Source organism: Triticum aestivum, chromosome 1B (genome assembly GCF_018294505.1).
Source record: "Triticum aestivum cultivar Chinese Spring chromosome 1B, IWGSC CS RefSeq v2.1, whole genome shotgun sequence".
Classification (NCBI taxonomy): domain Eukaryota; kingdom Viridiplantae; phylum Streptophyta; class Magnoliopsida; order Poales; family Poaceae; genus Triticum; species Triticum aestivum.
Genome location: NC_057795.1, coordinates 54447803 through 54456094, shown reverse-complemented (window position 1 = coordinate 54456094; position 8292 = coordinate 54447803). Strand labels below are relative to the sequence as shown.

At 45.0% G+C, this 8292-nt stretch overlaps 1 pseudogene; it reads right to left on the bottom strand.

The window, feature by feature from the left end:
- The window catches only part of LOC123076965 (probable leucine-rich repeat receptor-like protein kinase At1g35710), a 28427-nt pseudogene extending 20439 nt beyond the window's left edge, over positions 1-7988 (bottom strand).
- Between the last annotated feature and the right edge of the window lie 304 nt (positions 7989-8292).

The following is an 8292-nucleotide window of genomic DNA, read 5'->3' as shown; positions in this document are numbered from 1 at the left end:
CCGGGGCGCGGCGACGGGGACGGGGACAGCCGGGGCGGCGACGTCGACGGGGGCGGCGACGAGGGGCGGGGACGACCGGGGTCCGCGTCGAGGGGCGGGGGCGGCGACATCGACGGGGACGGCATCGATCGGGGCAGGACGGCGCGACGGAGGGAAGAAACGGAGAGGGAAAGTAAAAATTTTCAACTGTTGCATATATAGGATGAACCATTAGTACCGGTTGGTGCCACGACCCGGTACTAAAGGTCTGTTTTGGCCAGGCCAAGCGGCGGGAAGCGCCCCCCTTTAGTATTGGGTGGTGGCTCCAACCGGTACTAAAGACCCCCTCTTTAGTACCGGTTGGTGCCACGACCCGGTACTAAAGGGGTGCGCTGGCGCAGTGCGGTGCGGCAAGTTTAGTCCCACCTCGCTAGTCGAAGGGCTACCGCACTGGTTTATAAGCCCCAGTGCGGTAGCTCCCTCGAGCTCCTCTCCTAAGCAGGCCTACTGGGCCTACCTGTTCAGTGCTGCCTTGTGGGCCTACTGGGCCTTTGCGGGTCTGCATCCTGGCCCAACAGAAGGTTGTGTTTCTAGTCGTATGCAGGCCGCTTTGGCCCAGAAGGCGGGCTTTTTTATTTTCTTAATTTTTTTCTTTTTTTCTTTTATTTATTTTTGAGTTGTTTTTTGCTGTATTTAGAGTTTCTTTCTGAATATTTTTGCTTTAGGTACAAAAAATTAGAAACTTTCTGTTAGTGCCGGTAGTTTTCAAATTTGAATAGTTTAAATTTTGAATTATTTGAAATTTGTGTGAATCACTAGTTTGTGAATAACTTAACTTTGAAAAAAGATTTTTTAGTGATTCTTTTTTCTTATGTTTAATATTATTGTGTTTTATCATTATATTCAATTTAGTAATGCTTAGGTTATTTAAAAAATGAAATGCCTTTGTAACAGATGAGTTTTCGTCTCAAACCCTGATACTTCAAAAGAGATAGTAAATGCATGAAAGAATTTGTTTGCACATAAAATTTCTTCGCATTTCAAATGCCAAAACACATAACTACCCTAACTATTACAGAGATTCCCTCCTGGGTGTGAAACACAGAAGAAAGTGATGATAGTGAAGCCGATCACATCCCGGATCTTTGGGTGTGAAACTTTTTCTTCGTGTGTGTCCCTTTGCACCGTAGACATGGAAAATCTTCATCATTTAACTGGATGCTCGGGTCAATATTTACTGCGAATGGAGCAATTTCATCAAACTTTTCATAATCTTCTAACATGTCTGTCTTGTCATCCACTCCCACGATGTTTCTTTTCCCTGAAAAAACTATGTGGCGCTTTGGCTCGTCGTATGATCCATTCGCTTCCTTATCTTTTCTTTTTCTCGGCCTGGTAGACATGTCTTTCACATAAAAAACTTGCGCCACATCATTGGCTAGGACGAATGGTTCTTCTGCATACGCAAGATTGTTGAGATCCATTGTTGTCATTCCGTACTGCGGGTCTTCCGTTACCCCGCCTCGTGTCATATTGACCCATTTGCACCGAAACAAAGGGACCTTCAAACCACCTGCATAGTTAAGTTCCCATATGTCCTCTATGTAACCATAATATATTTCCTTTCCCGTGTTGGCTGTTGCATCAAAGCGGACACCACTGTTTTGGTTGGTGCTCTTCTTATCTTGGGCGATCGTGTAAAATGTATTTCCATTTATCTCGTACCCTTTGAAAGTCATTATATTCGAAGATGGTAACTAAGACAGCGAGTATAGATCATCTTCAATATTGCCATCGTGCATGTCACGTTTCTGCAACCAATCGGCAAAAGTCCTCGTTTGTTCACGTGTAATCTAGTCGTCAGACTTCTCCGGGTGTTTGGAGTGTAGAAAATTCTTGTGTTCCTCCATATACTGAGCCACCAAGGCGGAATTCTGTAGAACTATGTAGTGTGCTTCAGTGAGAGAATGCCCGTCCATACATATTATTTGATCCCCTCCTAGCGTGCCTTTTCCATCCAGTCTGCCCTTATGCCGCGATTAAGGAACACCAATCGGCTTAAGGTCAGGAATAAAGTCAATACAAAACTCATTGACCTCCTCATTTTCATGGCCCTTCGCGATGCTTCCTTCTGGCCTAGCACGGTTATGAACATATTTCTTCAAGACTCCCATGAACCTCTCAAAGGGGAACATATTGTGTAGAAATACATGACCCAAAACGTTAATCTCTTCGCAAAGGTGAACTAGGACGTGCGTCAGGATATTGAAGAAGGATGGTGGGAACACCAACTCAAAACTAACAAGACATTGCATCAAATCATCCTGTAACCTTGGTATGATTTCTAGATCGATTACCTTCTGAGAGATGGCATTGAGGAACGCACATAGCTTCACAATGGCTAATCGAACATTTTCCGGTAGAAGCCCCCTCAATGCAACCGGAAGCAGTTGCGTCATAATCACGTGGCAGTCATGAGACTTTAGGTTCTGGAACTTTTTCTCTGCCATATTTATTATTCCCTTTATATTCAACGAGAAGCCAGACGGTACCTTCATGCTGAGCAGGCATTCAAAGAAGATTTTCTTCTCTTCTTTGGTAAGAGCGTAGCTGGCCTGACCCTGATGTATGCCGTCTTTTCCGTGCATACGTTGCTAGTCCTGCCGTGCCTCTGGTGTATCTTTTGTCTTCCCATACACGCCCAAGAAACCAAGCAGGGTCACACAAAGATTCTTTGTCACGTGCATCACGTCGATTGCGGAGCGGACCTCTAGGTCTTTCCAATAGGGCAGGTCCCAAAATATAGATTTCTTCTTCCACATGGGCGCGCGTCCGTCAGCGTCCTTCGGAACAGGTTGTCCGCCAGGACCCTTTTCAAAGGTTACCTTCAAATCCTTGACCATATCATGTACATCAGCACCAGTATGGTGGCGAGGCTTTGTCCGGTGATCCGCCTCACCTTTGAAATGCTTGCCTTTCTTTCTTATGGGATGCCTGCTCAGAAGAAATCGACGATGTCCCTGGTACACATTCTTCCTACAACTCTCCAAATATATACTGTCAGTATCATCCAAACAGTGCGTGCATCCGCGATATCCCTTGTTTGTCTATCCTGAAAGGTTACTGAGAGCAGGCCAATCATTGGTGGTCACGAACAGCAACGCCTTTAGGTCAAATTCTTCCTGTCCGTGCTCATCCCATGCACGTACACCTGTTCCATTCCACAGTTGTAATAATTCTTCAACTAATGGCCTTAGGTACACATCAATGTCGTTGCCGGGTTGCTTAGGGCCTTGGATGAGCACTGGCATCATAATGAACTTCCGCTTCATGCACAACCAAGGAGGAAGGTTATACAAACATAGAGTCACAGTCCACGTGCTATGGTTGCTGCTCTGCTCCCCAAAAGGATTAATGCCATCTGCGCTTAGACCAAACCATACGTTCCTTGGGTCACCTGCAAACTCCTCCCTGTACTTTCTCTCGATTTTTCTCCACTGCGAACCGTCAGCGGGTACTCTCAACTTTCCGTCTTTCTTGGTATTCTCTGTGCCACCGCATCGCCTTCGCATGCTCTTTGTTTTGGAACAAATGTTTCAATCGTGGTATTATAGGAGCATATCACATCACCTTGGCAGGAATCTTCTTCCTGGGGTGCTCGCCCTCGACATCACCAGGGTCATCGCGACTGATCTTGTAACGCAATGCACCACATACCGGGCAAGCGTTCAAATCCTCGTACGCACCACGGTAGAGGATGCAGTCATTAGGGCATGCATGTATCTTATGCACCTCTAACCCTAGAGGGCAGACAACCTTCTTTGCTTCATACGTACTCTCGGGCAATTCGTTGTCCTTTGGAAGCATATTCTTTATCATTACCAGCAACTTTCCAAATCCCTTGTCAGATACACCATTCTCTGCCTTCCATTACAACAATTCCAGTGTGGTGCTCAACTTTTTTTGTCAGCATCGCAATTCGGGTACAACAATTTCTTGTGATCCTCTAACATGGGCTGCAACTTCTTCCTCTCCAAATCACTTGCGCAGTTTCTCTTTGTATCGACAATGGCCTGACCTAGATCATCAGCGGGCTCATCTGATGCCTCTTCTTTAGCTTGTTCCCGCATTGCCGGCTCAGCTTCTTCCTCCATTGTTGTATCATCGTATTCAGGGAACCCATGGCCAGGATAGATGTTGTCGTCCTCTTCTTCTTCATTGTCTTCCATCATAACCCCTCTTTCTCCGTGCTTGGTCTAAACATTATAGTGGGGCATAAAACTGGACTCAAATAGGTGGACGTGAATGGTTTTTGATGTAGAATAATTGCGACCATTCTTACAGCCAGCACATGGACAAGGCATAAAACCACCCGCCCGCTTGTTTGCCTCAGCGGCAAGCAGAAAAGTATGCACGCCATTAATGAACCCGGGAGAGCATCGGTCATCATACATCTATTGTCGGCTCATATCTTCATTATACACAACACCGAATAGACCAAATTAATACAAGTTCGTACATAAAGTTCATACATAAAGTTCATATACAACACTTAATTAAATGCAACATACAAATAACTCTCTAGCTAAAGAATTTAAATGCAACAACAAATGCGATCAAGATCACAACTAAGGTAACAATTGATCCAACAACATAATGATACCAAGCCACACTATCAATGGCATATTTTCTAATCTTTCTAATCTTCAACCTCATTTTCTCCATCTTGATCTTGTGATCATCGACGACATCGGCAACATGCAACTCCAATTTCATCTTCTCCCCCTCAATTCTTTTCAGTTTTTCTTTCAAATACTCGTTTTCTCTTTCAACTAAATTTAACCTCTCGACAATAGGGTCGGTTAGAATTTCCGGTTCACATACCTCCTAGATAAAAATATCTATGTCAACTTGATGGGCATAATTTGTCATAAACACGAAATGCAACAACTAGTTTTAAAAGAGAATATACCACATCCGAATCATAACAAGGACGAGGACCGACTGGGACGGATATCAAAACCATGGCACTATGTATAACAAACAACGTATGGGTAAGACAATTATACGAGTAACTATATATTCAAATCACACAAACATCAATTTGGTAATGTAAAACATTCATGAATAAGAGCCTCACCACACGGTGGTGCCGGCGACGGGACGGTGCGGGCGATCGACGGTGGTTACGACGGAGATTTAGAAGGCACTAAGTAAACCACACCTACATATGCAAACTAAGTGTTATTTTTGACCTCTAATTGCATATAAATCAAATATTAGCAAATATAATTCCTCCCAAATTAATCACTATTCAAAGCATTGCAAGAGCTAATCTAGCAATGAGAGTTGAAAGGACAAAGTTGCTAACCTTTGTGATCATTTGAATGGATGGGGGCCTTCAGAGGAAGTGAGGGGAAAGGGGAAGAACAGAGTGGCTCGGGTGGACGAATGGTTTATGTACGTCAACCTTTAGTACCGGTTCGTGCCACGAACCGGTACTAAAGGTGCTGGACAGGTCCAGACTGACAACATCCTGCCACCACTCTCTTTAGTACCGGTTCGTGCCACGAACCGGTGCTAACGGTTCGCCACGAAACGGTACTAATGAGAGTGGCCGGCTAGCCGTTGGAACCGGCACTAATGGACACATTAGTGCCGGCTCAAAATCAAACCGACACTAATGTGTCTCATATTTGCCCCTTTTTCTACTAGTGAGACAAGATGAGGCAAGTCTGCAAAGTGGAGAGACTCATCAAATTCCTTAGCCATTCTAGTGTCCTAGGTATGGTAGAAACAAATTGCAGTAAGAGAGATCGATGTAGGTTAGTTTAGTACAATTACCTAGGGATGTTGGGATAGATCCGTTCAGGTCATTGTAACTTAGGTTCAGATATAGAAGATGAGGCAAATCTGCAAAGTGGAGAGGCTCATCAAATTCCTTAGTCTTCCTATTGTTCTAGGCAAGGTAGAAACAAATTGTAGCAAGAGAGATCGATGGAGGTTAGTTTAGTACTCCCTCATGTCCTTTTTACTTTGCATATTAGATTTTTGTAAAGTCAAACTTTACAAAGTTTGACCAAATTTATATTTAAAAGTATCATCATCTACAATACAAAATATATATAATGTGAAACTACATTTCACAATGAATTTAACAATATTGATTTGACATTGTGAATGTTGATACTTTTTTCCATAAGTTTGGTCAAAGTAGAGATACTTTGACTTTAGCAAAATTTATATGCAAACTAAAAAGGACCAGAGGGGGTAAAATTACCAAGGGATGTTGGGATAGATCCATTCAGGCCATTGTTGGATAGATCCAGGTGTGTGAGCTCAGCAAGAGCAACAATGCTTGATGGGATTGAACCCCATAGATAGTTGTTGCTGAGGTTCAGATAGATAAGATGTGACAAGTCTGCAAAGAGGAGAGGCTCATTAAATTCCTTGGCATTCCTATTGTAATAGGCATGACACATAACAAATTGTATGATAGACCGTGGGAGGTTAGTTTTGCACAATTACCTTCGAAAGGTGGGATGGATCCATCAAGATTGTTGGTGGACAGATCCAAAAGAGAGCTTTGCAAGAGCGCCAATGCTTGATGGGATTAGGCCCAAAAGAGAGAGCTTTGCAAGAGCGCCAATGCTTGATGGGATTAGGCCCGAGAGAGAGTTGCCACGGAGGTCCAGATAGACAAGATGAGGTAAGTCTGCAAAGTGGAGAGGCTCATCAAATTTCCTAGTGTTCCTACTGTACTAGACATGGTAGAAACAAATTATAGTAAAAGAGCTCGATGTATGTTAGTTTAGTACATTTATCTAGGGATGTTGAGATAGATCCGTTCAGGTCGTTGTAACTGAGGTCCAGATACACACGATGGGGCAAGTCTGCAAAAATGTGGAGAGGCTCATCAAATTCCCTAGTCTTCCTACTATACTAGGCATGGTAGAAACAAATTGTAGTAAGAAAGATCGATGGAGGTTAGTTTAGCACAATTACCTAGGGATGCTGGGATAGATCCGTCCAGGTTATTGGCGGAAAGATCCAAGTGAGTGAGCTCGGCAAGAGCACCAATGCTTGATGGGATTGAGCCCGAGAAATAGTTGTCACTGAGGTTCAGAAAGACAAGATGGGGCAAGTCTGAAAAGTGAAGCCTGTCCAACCTGCCAAAAAGGCCATCCTCCACAAGCGAAATGTTGGACACAACTAGGGCAGCATCACCGTGGTCACCGCCACGAGGCAGCATGGCGTTGCTGCAGGTAATGCTGATCCAGTCACACGGGCTGGTTTCCTTTGTCCATGAGTGGAGAGCATAGGACCAATGACTGCTTAGGTTAGATTTCCATTGGAGAAGCGCCTCTGCCTGCTGATCCAGCGACGAATGTGTGGAATTTGAGGTAAAAGAAAGGCGTGGCAAGGCAAGCAGGAAGAGCAGCAGTTCCAAGGCTAGGAGAAGGCTCATGGTGTGCAGGTGTAGTGTAGCTGAAGCTCGAAAGCACACACATCACATACATGGATATATAGCCCTGATGCCGTGTGTTGTTCAAAATGAAGTGATTGATTGCCAGGCTTGCCTTGTAAACACGCGTACGAGGCGCCTCTGCCTGCCTGCCGATCCATTACATACATTGCCAGGATTACCCAAGGAAACGCGTGTACGAAAGAAAGTCAGATCACTTTCACACAGGCATGCATATGATGTATCATTGACTGAAGAAGAATCTGAAGTCTGAAGCACCGGGTGGCTGTTCATCAGTGACTGAATGAAGAGTCTTGAGAACCGACAGTCCCGAGTACGGTCTGCTGGCCCAGCATATAAACAAGATGTTGAACATTCGTAGCAGATATATTTGACCAGATGCAAGACTTGCAGGCTCTAGATTCATCGAACCTTGCAAACCGCGCCGTGCTAGTGCCGCTAGCACGGGTAGCATTCTCTTCCTGTTCCTTCCTGCAACCCTTCAGAAGTAGGCCATGTGATGTGGGGCGCGAGTGTTGACTGACCGAAGCTGTAATTAGCAATGGATCAACTTATTACGAGAATGCTACTTGACTGAATTAGAGGAATCTGCTACTGCGTAATTGCACTGCTAACCTGCTCTCGTTCCCGACCTCAGCGCCTCCCACCCAATTGGAAATCATCCCCCGGAGCCGGTTGAGAGGGAGGAGGTCGTCGGACAAGGAGAGACGCATCGAGATGAGGCAGCCGGGGGATCTCGCGCACGCGCTGGCGCATGGAGGACAAAGGGGCCCGGCGGCGCTATTCATGGGCGAGGCCGTAGCCCGCAAGGGAAGAAGAGGCATCCT